The sequence below is a fragment of the Diceros bicornis genome, chromosome 3 (genome assembly GCF_020826845.1).
Source record: "Diceros bicornis minor isolate mBicDic1 chromosome 3, mDicBic1.mat.cur, whole genome shotgun sequence".
In the NCBI taxonomy this organism is placed as follows: Eukaryota; Metazoa; Chordata; class Mammalia; order Perissodactyla; family Rhinocerotidae; genus Diceros; species Diceros bicornis.
The window spans coordinates 64,810,961-64,826,477 of NC_080742.1; positions in this window are offsets into that span (position 1 = coordinate 64,810,961).

Consider the following 15,517-nt stretch of genomic DNA (forward strand, 5'->3'; position numbering starts at 1 on the left):
CATTTAAGTTCTCAAAATCATTAATTAAAAAAAAAAAGCTAGAGGGGCCAGCCCATGGGCATAGTGGTTAAGTTCACGCGCTCCGCTTGGGCAGTCTGGGGTTCACAGGTTCGGATCCTGGGCGCGGACGTATGCACTGCTTATCAAGCCATACTGTGGCAGGCATCCCACGTATACAGTAGAGGAAGATGGGCACGGATGCCAGCCCTCAGCAAAACGATTGTCAACGGATGTTAGCTCAGGGCTAATCCTCCACACCAAAAAAAAAAACCAAAAAACAAAAATAGTTAGAGTCACATAATTGTTTAAGAATATACAAAGTGACTTACTCCTAATGGAAAATGTACAGAATTTTTTGAGGTATATTCAATCATGTTTTCGACCCATAATGATTTTTTTTCCTGAATATCCAAACACTTATCAATGCCCTGGTTTTCTAGACTATTCTTTTTTCTTTCTTTTTTTTATTCTTTATACATACTTGCTAGTGGATCTCACGATTTCCCTTAGTTTGGGGAATGATCTGGACATATATTTTTTTGTTTATGTTCTTATCAGAATAAAAAACCCACCATTAGCAAAACAGATCAAAATACGAAGGATAGGCATTCTGGCACTAGGCAGTAAAGCTACGTGTTCTGTGGGTCTCCTTAGGATGTGGTATGAGGAAGTTGAGATGAATGGGTGGACTATCTGAGAAGTTAGGCAGCAGACACTATGTGGGAATCAAAGCAGACAACTGGTATAGAAAAAGTAGGGCGGGGTTGGGGTGCAGCAGGCAGGGTGTAGAGGCAACAACCTAGTCATGGGCACTGGCAATGAGGTCAGGATTCTCATCCTCCTTCAACAAATGTACCTGAAACACTCTGTAAGGTACTGAACTGTCTTCATATGCTGTATACTTGAGTAATTCTCAGAGATTTAGTTATGTCTTATGCTGGTCACAAACGTCCTGTCCAGCTCAGACCTCTTCTCTGCCCTAGGCTAGCCTCTGCAACTGTTTACTTGACATCTGCTCTTGGATATCTCATTCACTTGTCAAATCATTATAACGGAACTCTTGACCCTCCCCAATCTGTATCCATCTGTTCCTCCCACTATCACAACACATCTTCCCCAACTCCACATTCTAAACAGTTTCTCAAGCCTGGGGGTCATTTCTTACTCTCTCTGTCAATGCTTACATTCAGGTCTTCAGTACATTCTGTAAAGTAAATGGCTAAAATACATCTTGGATCTGTCTTCTCTCCATCTCTGTTACCTTCAGTTTGGTCCAAGTCTTCAACATCTATCGTTTGGGATCTTTAAATACATAAGCTTCAAAATCCTTCCTCCATACCAATACATTCCCCACACAAAAATGCTCTTCTCAAAATCCACATAGGGTAATATCACTTTCTTGCTTATAACACTGCAATGGTCTTCTATTATACTCAGAATAAAATCCAAATTCCTTACTATGGTTTCCAAAACTGTCTACCTCCACACCTCATCCTAGGCCATGCTCTCTTCACTCACTGCATTGACACTCATACTGGCCTCTTAAAATTATGTAAGTATACCAAGTATTTCATGATTCTGAGCCTCTGTATATACTCTTTCTTCTGTAGAGATGTCCCCCATCACAAATGCACACACACTTTTTGCATAGACAGTATTTCTCTTCCTTCAAATCTCATTTTTTAATTATTTCCTCTCAGAGAAACTTGCCTTAGTTATCCTACCTAAACAAGGCCTTCCTCTACTATTCCCTATTTCTGCATCTTTTTTTGTCGTAGAAATTATTATAACTTGAAATAATTCAATATTTTTCTTTTTTTAAAAAATTCCTTTTAGAATGTGATTTCCAGAAGGCCACAGACCTTGTTGGTCTTATTCACCATTCTATCTTCAGTACCTAGCATAGGGTCTGGAACATAGTAGATGTTCTATAAATATTTTATGAATAAATGACTTTTGGGGTTACAGAGAAGAATACGACAAGGCCCCTGTACTCAAGCTACCACTGCTGGATGAGATAGTGCTCCTAGAGAAACAGCCCTTCCACACTTTATTAGTGTCCAAAAGAGGTTTACACCAAGGTCTGTGGATGCCAAAGGAACCCAAAGTGTGCAGAGGAAGAGAACATATGGAGAAATATAGAGAAATTAGGAATGTTGCACTAATGAACTGATACTTTAACAGAGAAGTAGGTTCTCTTTGACTAAGCTTCAGTCTTTAAGAGGAGTGTGAGTGATTTCTTGCCCTTCCCCTCTGTCCACCCCTCCCTCAGCCCTGGTAATATATGTGTGTTGAGAGTGAAACCTATAGGGATGGAGACCCAGGAAAGTCACTGTAGGTTCAATCTCTCTTCTGTAATTCTTCTTTAATCCTCTTTGTCTTTAGAAACTTTCCTAATGAGTGAGTAGCCATTATTTCTAATTTAATTAATTTATTCCTTTTGAAAACTTCATGTTTGGTTATCCTTCCTGTCTCAGAAAGAACATTCTTTCAAGTGTTTTTCAAGTCCAGTAATTGTGGACTCTTATATTTTTTCTTCTACTTAGAATATCAGGCATAAAAACTCAATCTCTGCTCAGAGTTTGTCTTCTATTTGTTGTGTCTCCTTTACTCTGATGCCTTTGTAAGGCATAATTATTGGTGATGTTGACTTCCTTCTTCCTATCTATCTGCATATGTTGATGGACCAATATCCGACTGTATAAGATAGGGTAATGCTAGTTGCTGTTAACAACTAAACCCTAAATTTAAAGTTTTAATGTGACAAAAGTTTATTTCTCACTAACTTAACAGTTTTACATGAATGTCCCTGGTGGGTGGAAAGTTTCCTCCATGTGGTAATTCCAAGACCCATGCTCCTTCCATCTTGTGGCTTTGACTTCCCATGGGGGCTCTTAGGTCAGAAGACAAAGAGACAATGGAGAATTAACATTTACTTTTTTAAAACTGCAGTGTGAAAGTGAGAAACATCAAATCTGCCCACATCCACTGGTAAGAACTAAACACACGGTTCTTGGATGCAAAAGGAGTCTGGGAAATGTAGTTCCTGGGTAAGTCAATAGCCCATAAAGCTGAATTTTCTGTATGGAAGGGGAACATAACATTTTGTTGGACATTAGCCATCTGTGCCACATTGACCAATAGTGTCGTAGAAATATTCACTCACTTCCTTATTCTAATGTGATCTCCACATAATAAAATTATCCAGATTGAGTTTCTTTTATTTAATGTCAACAATCGATTTTATTACCAGTTCTCCAATAATTTTATGTTGTGTCTTATTTATATCTCATATAATTTCTTTATAGGACTGATGAGTGCTTTGCTTTTATTCCCTTGTAAAGGCATGGCAAGGAATGGTAGGCAGATTGGTTGAATCTGCTTTTGGCACAGATAGAGATGAAGTACTCACTGTTAATGAATAATGTATTGGGTACATCAGACCCATTTTAGCTCACTTCCTCTGCGTAAAATAGGCCAACTGGGTAAGACCACACACTGCTGGGACATTCTCTTCCATAAGAACATCCCTGATGTATTTCTTTGTTCTGCCTTCCAGTCACATGAACATTTACCCTAAGAATGTGAACCTATGCCCCAGGAAATATTATGTCTTTCTGTGGTCTCCCAGCAAGTTATTGAATCATATAAAATATCACTTGTTCATTTTGATGAAATGTATATTATCATTGATTTATTTTTCTGAATTATATTTTTATTACCTCAAAATCTAATGAGATTTTAAGTATAAAATCTCATGATTTTATGTGAGAATTTAAGTATAAAATGTAAGACAAAATATAAAACATATGACATTTGCAGCGTCATTATTGTTAGATGTGATGTAGACAAAGGGAAAGAATAATATTTCACAAATGACACATCATATTTTTATCTGGTCTCAAACTTCTTCATCTTGTTAGGAAAAAAAAGAACAATACAGAGTCTCTTTCCCAGTCTCAGAGAGGAGAATGAGATTTCCCCATCCTTCTTCCTTTAAATATTATTAGTACAACAGAATATCCATACATCAATGTGTTTTTTCAAAGGTGCTAGTCATTTGATAAATTCCTTAAACATTTTATTTCCAAATCATTTTAAAAGCTGCAAAGTGTAATGCAAAAAGTGAGCAGTCACTTCTATCCTCTGTCAAAAAAAAAAAAGACAAACTCATCTTCACTTGATATTCATCAAGAGATTTGTACGTCTTCCTGAAAAACATTACAATTTCATAATCCCAAAGCATGGCTAGATATATGGCACTTATGGTTAAGATCACCTTCCTAACGGTATTTTAAATTTCACTGAATGAATATCTTAGAAGATCAGACAATCCCTTCACTTTTTCTGAATTGGTCCTCCAGTCCTGGGTGGTACACAAGCAGAAGCATGTACCCTGGGCCCTTCTTTGTTTCCTGACGTCAACACTGAAAAGTTCTTGGCTATATTTCCTCCCCTGCTATTACCAGTGAGCTGGATGAGCTTAGATCTGGTGGGGTGGCTACTGTCAGGGGAGCAGTTCAGCAGTGTAGAATTACACAAAATAAAACCTGTTTTGGCAATAGTGAGGAATGCAATTGCTCCACAGTAAGCTTGCCTAAGCCTGAACAGACGGAAGAAAAGTAGGGCAGACTGCTACACAGATGATGATAAGCAACAGTTAGACCCAAAGATGGGTGGCTTGATCTGAGGAGAATTAAAGAAGCCGTTTACATCAGATGTTGGAACAGTGAAGCCATGCCTGAAGTCAGCAAATGTCACTGAAGTTGCTTTAAATAAAGTGATGCAACACAGATATTTTATGTATTTGCAAAGCCAGATAGGATAAGGAGTAAGAATTTTAGAGGGAACAAACTGGCAAGAAACACTTTTATAGATGTCACTCTGAACGGATGCATTATGGAGAAGTGAGCTAATGGGCTTAGGAAAGAAAGAAATATCACGAATATTAAAAAGAAATCTCAGATTTCATGAGGACTTTTCAGTTTCTGTTCATCTTATTTTCTACACTAAAGCAGAACACAGTTCCCACCCCTGCCATCTTATGCCTACTGAGATAGCTAATATGTATGTGTGCTTATGTGTATGTGTGAATGTTTGTGTGTCTCTAGCTGTCTCTAGATGCAGATATATAGGTGTATACCAGAACTGAACTTCTTACATCACTCTAGGTATTTTATTTAAGTATCTTGAATTAACAAACTTATAAATAAGCTGTGAGTTACAAGTTCATTTTTTTTTTAAAGATTTTATTTATTTATTTTTTCCCCCCAAAGCCACAGTAGATAGTTGTATGTCATAGCTGCACATCCTTCTAGTTGCTGTATGTGGGACGCGGCCTCAGCATGGCCGGAGAAGCGGTGCGTCAGTGCGCGCCCAGGATCCGAACTCGGGCCGCCAGCAGTGGAGCGCGCGCACTTAACCGCTAAGCCACGGGGCCGGCCCTACAAGTTCATTTTTAAACAAACTTTTTATTTCAAAATAATTTTAGCTTTATAGAAGAGTTGCAAAGAAAGCACAGAGTGTTTCTGTATACCCTTTACCCAGCTCCCTCTAATGTTAACTTATACATAACCTGTATATATTTATCAAAACTAAGAATGCTGTCATGATACTATTAACCAAACTATAACCTTCATTCAAATTCATTCTACTAATGTTCTTTTTCTGATGCCCAGGATACCACACTGCATTTAGGCATCATGTCTCCTTAGTCTCTTCTGATCTGTGACTATTTCTGGGTCTTTCCTTGTCTTTCATGACGTTGATATTTTTGAAGAGTACTGGTCAAGTATTTTGTAGAACATCCCTCAGTTTGGGTTTGCCTGATGTTTTCTCATGAAGAGATTGAAGTTATAGAGTTTGGGGAATAATATCACAGAGGTGATGTGCTCTTGTGGTCACACCATATTGGGGGCATATGAAGCAGAATAACTTATGGTTAAGGTGATGTCTGCTAGGTTTCTCCACTGTAAAGTTACCCATCTACTTTAAAATCTGTCTGTCTTTTATGCAAGAGTTACCCACAGGATGCAATAATTATTATTGAGCTACCTTAAATTATTAGTCATGTTAGATGAATACGAAGGGATTAATTTTAATGACATTGACAAAGGCACATAGTGTGGAGAAAATATCCTTTGCCTCCTGAACATACAAATAATAGAATATGTGGATAATCCCTAGATGAGCATTTTAAAGATGTTACATAGAAATAAGAATCAACATTGCCTGTGTATATATAGCAATATTAGGAAGTGAAAAATGAGTCCTTTCTCTATTACTACTTTAAAAATTACAAATTTTTAAATTTGACTCTTTTAAACACATAGCCATTTAATCGGTTCATTTTGGCACAGGTAAACAAGCTGTCTAAACAACTGATAACATTTGTCCTTTAATCTATCACTTTTTTTGGTGTGTGTAGACACAGACTCTATTATAGTCTCTTGAAACTCTAAAGAGAAAAACCAGGATGTTGTAAATGTGCAGAGGTCACACTAGTCAGATTGCCAAGACGAAAACAAAAAAGAATGAAAAAAGTATAAGTATTTCTATAATTCTGACATTTAGTTATTTTAAACCATTTGCAACGCACATTGACAATAAAGAAGAAACATACATACATTACAGCGACACACAGGTAACTTTCTTTATAACTTCCATGGTTTAAACAGTTCTACAGTGGTGCTGGGGTGATGTGAAGCATTTTGAAAGCTTTGGTTCTAGGCAACTTCCTCTTCCCACCATTTTACCTGAGTCGCGATGCTAAAGGTAATCAAGACGATCTGTGGGCTCATTTGAAAGGGATTTGTTGGCAGTTAATCAAGAGACTCTAGGAAGAAAAATTGTCCTCAGAGTAGATCAAAAGAAACATATGATTGGGGAAAAATGAAAAAGAATAAAAGGAAGTAATTAAAAAACCTAGGAGAAAGGTGCGCATCAGCAGATTACTTTTTCATTTGTCCAAAAATCTCACCTTGCTGCAAGCCGCCCTAGTCAGCCCCCGACAGTTAACGATCCACTCTAACCTCGAGGAGGGCAGCATGCCAGATGCTCACAGTTCTCAAAGGAAGTTAGTTCCCCTGTGAGAGGCAAAGGAGTGAGGAGGAAGACAATTCACCCCTCTAGCCTATCATCCGAGATCCTAGCAATAGTGTAAGTTAAATGCCATCTTGTATATATGGAGTAATTTTAAGGGGTTAAAAACATCCTGCACAAATGATATTTTATTTTTATTTACTCTCTCACTTTCACCTACATTCTTATGAGATACCGATACTAATGTGGAAATTACAAAAATAGTGATTAGCCACTAAATCACTAACCATGATTTTAAACATGCAGATTGCCCACTGCATGGCTCTCTTTAGACTGTGGGGCTGTTAACCATGAACTGAAAGTACAGCAGAGTTGGTTATGAAGACCCTCTGTATTTAGAGTTTTAATCCCGACTTAGTACATTTTTCCTCCTGATCAGGTTTACTTTTGGACCTATCTCTACTTTTTGGAGGAAGCATGTAAAAGCCAGTACCCTGAAGCATAGATAATCAGAAAGAAAGAGAAAAGGAGAGAAAGGAAGGATGGAGGGAGGGAGGGAAAGAATCAAAACCAGCTTCCTTCTTTCCAAAACTAGAAATTTAGGGACTTAGGATAAGTGAAAGACTTGATCTCCAGCTTGTGTTCTGCCCTCTCCTGGGCCTACCTGTCAACAAATCTATTGAAGTTGGACTCACAGCTTGAGCCTTTGCGATATTAACTCAAGGTCTGGACATTTGTAAAGTCCCATGTAGAGGAAGGCTCTCTGGGGACCTCTGAATCACACGGGACTTACCTAAATGAAGAGAAAGATAAGCAGTGAACCAGTTGGAGGTGAGAACAGCATCTGCACTTGGATCCCAGCCCAATATACAGTGTGTCTTATAGAGGAAATTACATTTGAGAATTAAAAAAGAAGAGCTGCTTTACTAAAATCACACTAAGTTAGAGAAAGCATAAGGCAATAAACCTTACTTGTTGATTATGTCACAAAGGTTTACTTCAAAACAGGAGAAGGGGAAATGGGACAGATGACAGATGTCTGAACGGGAAGCCATGCATACCTGCATTTGGAACTGAGAGATGATGGAACAGAGCAAGAAGCCCAGGCACAAATCACGATACCTTTGGTTCTAGCATCAGGACCCTCAACAGCAGACATTGCTCCAGGAAGCAGGGCCTGAGCAGAGGAGGATGAAAATATTCCCTGTCTGGCGGTTGCTGTGAACAAAGGTGAGACATGACTTCTGAAATTATTTAGAAGGGATTTAAGAGTCCTGGAGTTTTTATCAAGCAAATAGGAGCAGAACTAGAGAAGTATTATTTTTGCCAATGTTATTGTGACCCTATTTTATTGTCCATGGCCTGGGCAAACAAAGGATATAAGACATTTAGTTTATACGCAATCTCGAATACTTTATTTGTATTCACGAACAATATAGATTCTGTTTTACCTATTTGGAGTTAGAGATTGAAGTTCACAAAGTTCACAAAGATACATGACACAATATCTAAATCAGGCTTTATGCGTTTAGAGGAAAATATTAACAGTAATACTCTTGAAGGGACCTGAGAGTTTTAAAATTATAGGTATAAATTTATAGGACCCAGATTTCCTCTTCTCCTACAAATTGGAATGATTTTTTTGTAAATTTTTTTGGTTTTAGTCGTTATGGTAAGAAGGAAGGAAGGGAGGGAGGGAGGGAGGGAGGGAGGAAGACCAAGTTAGCTGTTTGGTTGACTCAACTAGTTTTGGACCACTTCAAATATTTTTTAACAGACTTGAAAGGTAAGTCAAAGAATCAAACTACTTTGTTAGTCCAAATGGCCCCAGAGAGTATGACTTAATACCCTAGTGTGAATGGTGGAGTTTGAACATATATCTAGGAGCGGGGGAGTGGTTATGGAAGCTTACACAGGGACTGGTATGGGAGAAAAAATTCTAAAACCTCAGAACATCCACTAGTTCTTCTGTGCTACTGAAGAATGAGACCTAGAGCAGAGGACCCTTACTTTAGAAGGATTTGCAGACATCTAGTGTCAGGTCTTGGACCGAGTAGGGAATGGCAAGCTAAATTGCTGTACATAATAAATGTGGGGGAGGTCTGAAAGGTGAGAGAGCCTTCCAGAAGAAAGGAGGCTGAGCAGTGTCGAATTGTTTGTATTAAAATGTTAAAGTGCCAAATTAAGTAAAACAAAAAAATCCTGATACTCCAGACCTTTAGTGCTAGACGTGATTACCTTGAGTTGGGAGAAATCAGAGAAAAGCCATAATTTCTATATTCGGGCCTTCACAGAGCAGAAGGAAGAGAATGGCTACAAGATAGAAGTCTTAGAATCCACAGGAAACTGAAGAAATTCAGAGTGCGAAGTTGCAATGAAAATTTAGGCCCCTGAAGTTCTCAGAAATATGGAGAAGGCATGACATTTAACCTTGAATTTTGTTTACATCTCAAAGGACAGAATGAGCTCAGCTGCCATTTTGGTCTTTCAAACAGCACGTCATTGGCAGTAGTGGAACAAGGTAGGCAGCCAACAGTCCAGTGAGACGGTAGCCATTGGGCCTTGCTGCTAATCATTTAATTGCATAAAGATGACAACAGGAACTTAGCCAGGGATTGCAGCTTGAACCATTTCCCAATTGTATGTCACTCCAAATATTTTTCTGAAAGTGTTTTGGTCCCAGAGAAGAGAAGGGGCAATCACAGCATGCACCCTATGACTCCTGAGGGAAATCTAGGGTGACTGGAGTCACATGAAGTTTATTTTTCTTTGTAAAGAGCAATGAGATACCTTGGTTATGAAGATAAACGAGATCAGCCACATTGTATCATTTATATCACAAGCTACATTTTTTTTGAACAAGCCACATGGACCTGTGAAAACTGGGATTTAAACACAACTTCAGGGAAATAGTTATCTTAAGGTGAATTACTTAAGAGGGAAATTGCAGTTTGACATGGGAGTGAGCTAGTTTATGAGTGTGGAGCCATAGAAAGATTCTGCCCTGAACAAATGAAGCATTTCCCCGCCAATTCTATTATGTATTTGATGTTACTGATCCTAGCAAAGTTAAGAATAAAAACTGAGCATTTATACACACCAATTTGGAGAAAAAGGCCTTTAAATTACCTTTCAGACTGTGAGTTTAATTAAATCTCTCCCATATATTTCAGTCTAATGACAGCGGGTTTGCTGGGTGATGTCACCATTCTTTGAAAGGTGCTTTATTCTTCCTAACAGCACAGGACTGGCATTCTTCATCTTTAGAGCGTATTCCCAACAATAAGTAATGCTTGCCTGTAAATTGGAATGCACCAGAGTCCTATTGCAGGCCAGACTCACTGACATGCTGGCAGGTTGGAAGAGGAGAATGTATGTTTTATGCTCATCAGCTTCTTGAGGAAACGGACTATATACAGTCAAGTTATGGTTATGGTGATGCTCATTTATTTGTCAAGTGCCAAGGAATACACTTGACAAAGCAAAAAAAAAAGAGAGATCAAGACAATATGCCTGTCTCATAGATGATGTTACTACAGGAAAGGAAAACTTCTATGAATTCTCAAGGCAGATATATGCCATTATTTTTTTATCAGTTGAGTATTATGTGAAGTTGTTTTCATATTTTTTGGCACATAAAGCTTTTCCCCATTGAAATCATTGATTGTCTTTATCAGCTCAGTATAAAATATAGTGGATGTTTACTCTTCAGAGAGGATGCATCCTGTAAAAACTCCCAGAATCACAAAACAGTGTCATTTATCCACTCCTGGCTTTCCTGAAAGTCTCATTTCCATCAAGGTACGCATGTCTTCTATGCAAATTGTCTTTTCAGATGTTGCTAAGAATTTCTTTCTCACTTGATGAGCAATCTCTGTCCTAGCTGGAACATGTCGTGAAACAGTCATACTAATTGTATCTGAATTTATTTAAACAAGCACTGTTATAGTACTATTGTAAGCCCTTTATAAATATCAACTAATTGCAACCCTCATAATAACCCTTCCAGAGATAGACTATAATTACCCTCACTCTACAGATGAGAAAACTGAGGCAGGTGCTGCTGGAAATTGATCAGATATCAATTTGATTAAGGCACAAGAAGTCTGGTTCCAGAAACCATAAGTGTAACCATTATACTATGCTCTTCTATATGGAGCATGAACTGAGTTTCTTCTTATCAGTGACATGCCATTCTTGAATTTCAAAATTCTGCTTTCTCACAAAGACCCATCTGTTTCTTTGACTTTTTCTTTACTTCTATCACCAGTTCTAAAAGCTAACTTTCGGGTGTTAAGGGAGATGGTGCACACAATTGATCACACGTGCATAACAATGGGCACGTCTCCACTGCCAGGCTGCTGCCCGGCTGTCCTCACAGACGGCAGGACTCCCTCTGACATCACGCCCTTTCAACACATGTAATTCAAATCGTGCCTCATCAAAATTACAGATTACTGCATGCCAAGGACCCAGTCACTCTACAACCGTCAAAACCATGAATGTCAAATCCACAAGTGCCAAGATTTTATTGCAATCGGTGCTTAAGGCTAGTGGAGTGTTTCATTTTCTTAAATGTTTTCTGGCCACCGCCCCCCAAATGCACACACGTACTATTTTCCTTTGTGTAATTCCACCATGGAAAAATATTTCAAGAGGACTGCTTTATCTTAAATAGTGCTCTACAACCTCATACAGGTAGATGTGAAGTACACGTTTGGGAGAAAGCTTACTCATCTACTTTCATCTGTGTTTCTTTCTATCTCCTCTCTCTTTTCCCCTCACACTTCTTTCTTTCTTTGTTTTTGTTTGTGCACAGTATATTTATCTTAACTCAGGCTAAGTATTCAGGTTATCTTAACTCAAGATGTAATCTGATGAATTTTCCTGATTAAAAATTAACTATTTTCTCAGCTAGGATTCTAGATTAAAAATTCAGGAAGCAAACTTCAAAAATACACAATGTTTAAAAGACATTCATGTGGAGTCATGATTTACACAGAGCAAAACTTACAAAACTGTGTAGGGGAGGTGATCTCTGTGACATGTGATCAACGATCAATTGCTTTTTTATTTCTTTACTAACTTTTCCATTCTCATTGTTTTTTTACTTCTCACCAAGATATTTTATACTAGAATGCATATATATATTTTTTTGTGTGAGGAAGATCAGCCCTGAGCTAACATCTATGCTAATACTCCTCTTTTTTTTTTTTTTTTTTGCTGAGGAAGACTGGCTCTGAGCTAACATCTATTGCCAATCCTCCTCCTTTTTTTCCTCCAAAGCCCCAGTAGATAGTTGTATGTCATAGTTGCACATCCTTCTAGTTGCTGAATGTGGGACGCAGCCTCAGCATGGCCGGAGAAGCAGTGTGTCAGTGCGTGCCCAGGATCCGAACCTGGGCCACCGGTAGCGGAGCGCGTGCCCTTAACCACTAAGCCACAGGGCCAGCCCCAAGAATGCATATATTTTTAACAGTATTTTATAGAGAGCATGGCCTTACTTTATATTTTTACTATAGCTAGATTGTTTAGGCTCTTGCTACACTGGACGCTGCTCATCTAGTGTTTTTGCAAAAAGCTTGAGTGGTTTTTTTTTTTTACTTTAATCTTTTCCTTTTTTTACTCTAAGGGAGTGAGCTGAATGAGAGTTATAAATTAGCCTCTGTAATTCCCTAGCATGTGATTTACTCAGGAGCCTATTAAAAATGCAGATTGCTGGGTTCCAGACTTGGAAAATCTGATTCAGGAGGTTTAGCCTGGGACCCAGAAATCGGCACTTTAATAACCACTTCAGTAATTCTAATACTGTTGCTCCACAGGACACATTTTTCAAAAAAATACTGCTTCACAGTGTCCAGTGCTGAGTCTCCTCCACAATGTTATCTCCTAAAGAGTTTCCCATGCACGATATGTCAGTTGACATGTAAACTAAGTTACACGGGAATAAGAAAAGAACAGATTGGCTTAATTTGTAATTATCTTTTGCCAATAATCAAGAAATGACTGCATCTGTAGATTGTTTATCTCTTCCTGATTTCTGAGTATAGAAGGGACGGAATAGAATAGAGAAAAGCATGTAGCAATTTATTTTGAATATTGGTATTAATATTTCCCCTCCGAATATTCTATATGATTCTTGCACTTTGAGAATTTAAGATCTTGTTATACAAAGAGGAAAGTTATGTTTTGGTTATAAAGTATCTTTTGAAAACACATCATATCCTATCTGCAGGTCACTGCCTAAAATAAAGACATATTCGGGACCAATTTGACCCCTACCTTCCCGAATTACACAGGTGCACATCTAACCACAACTCCAGAGAACTGAAGGACACAGACCTCCAAATGAAGGTTTAATGGGAATTGAATTCAACCTGCTGATAGCACTCATAATCCACAGTGGCTAATGTGACAGCAGTGACCCACGTTAACAAATGGCAAGTGTAAAGGGAGTATAAGGAAAGGAAAAGGATGTTTTATCTCTGGCTTGTTCAGTGATTCAATCCGAGGCCTTTAACATTGACTTAACTTTTCTGTCTCGGTTCCTCTGTTTCCTTAGCACTTAACTATTTTCTAGAGTCCTCACTGGATTAGGAGTCGAAATAATGAAATAAAATGTTTGTTTTGAAAACACATGATGCATAAATGCAATTTTGATTTGATCACTTCAGTCATCATAAAATATTTATAAGACAATTCATGATTTATTAATTGCTTTAAAAATATTCATCCCCTTCACCAAGAAACCTTTGTGCAATAAAAATACATTAAAACATTTTAAAATTTTAGCAACAACAAACAGCACTACAGAAACCAAAATAAAAACCCAACACCTGTTAGGACTGTAGGCCCAGGCCTGTCTGATTAGATAGGTATCCCTGGACCTAATTACCCGGTGCTCTGTTGATTGCTGCCCAGTGTACCAGGTCTCTATTTAAATCAGTTGTTTAGAGAATCCTATTGTAGGGATTCAAAACACTTGGCCACTTCTGGATCTTATGTAATTGCTGGCTCTTACATAATTAGTTGAATATTTTTTAAAAAACCATACTCTGTAGGTCATGAATGAAGCTAGGATTTTGTGGGTGGATCAAAGCAAATCTATCATTGTTATTGGAATAGCAAGTCAAAGTGTGAGTTCTGATGATGGTAGATTAGTAACATCATCCTTGCATATGAGGAAAATACAGCATCAAGAGCCCTCCCTCGTGGTCACTGGGTGTGATTCATCCATCTTTTTCACTAATGAGCTCTGTGACCTTAGACAAGTCACTTAACTCCCCTATATGAGGACCAAGAGAAACTTGGGTAATCATGTGCAAGTACTTTCAAAAGTTCTGTAAAAATGCCCTCACGGCCTTATGGAAAAGTGTCAGTTTATTATGGTCTACAAACAGAGAAAATTGCTAGGAATTCTGGACCAGGAAAAAATATGAAAAGCATCGGAAAAATAGAAAGGAAGCTGTAAAGCAAGGAAACTCAGTAAAATCATAATTGTGGAAACTTTGTAAAATTCTCCTTTAAAGTTTATTAGATTTCCACTGAAATCTTTAACTAAAGTAAAGAAATAATACAGGTCTACATCATGTCTACTACATACTTGACACTCTTCTAGTTCTAGAAGTTTAATAAAAGCTAGGTCTCAACTCTTGAGAAGGTTAATTCATTTTCTGTTTTGCCTAGTACCTAGCACTGAGGAGATGACCTCCTAGAAGTGTGATTTCAGACTTAACAACACTAACATAAAAAATTTTAGCTCCTGCTCATTCCTGCTGGTGTTTCATAATCCATAGTAGAATTTCAGTTTTCTATTTTAAGACTTTAATCCCTGGCAAAATTCAAATCCTCTCAGGATTTAGCATGCCTGAGTTTCTGGTGCTTCCTGAGAGGTAGGAAGAAAGCAAGAAGCCCTTCCTTGAGAGTGTCTAACATAGAAGAAAGCAACTAGGATTAGAATGGGAGGTCGCTAAAAATTCCAAATTGGAGAGAAAGAATACAAAGTACTGACTACTTGAAATGAGAAAGGCAAATGGTATGAGTGGGGAACGTGATGTATATAGGAATAAAAAACTGAGGATCAAAGACCAATTGCCAGCCTTACGAAGTTTCTGGTGGCCCCCCGCCTTCATGCTGTGAAAAGAATAACCTCCTAAGTACGACTCCTCACTTACATACATTTCTCCGTTCTGTCCCATTCCAAGTTTTCTCTGTTAAGGAAAGAAAGGAAAAGCAATAGGAGCGGCAGAAGGTAAACCAAAACTATTAATTAGCCAAGAAGAAGAGAACACTATTCTATAATGGGCATAATGTTAAATATAATATTAATTTATTAAACACATACTTATCAATTGCTTATAGATAAGTGAGAAAGACAAGCAATAAACAAATGCAAAAGTAAATATATTGCATATAAATAAGATGGAAATGAGTACTAGGGAGAAAAATATAGAGGGAGGATAAGGGGTTTGGGAGA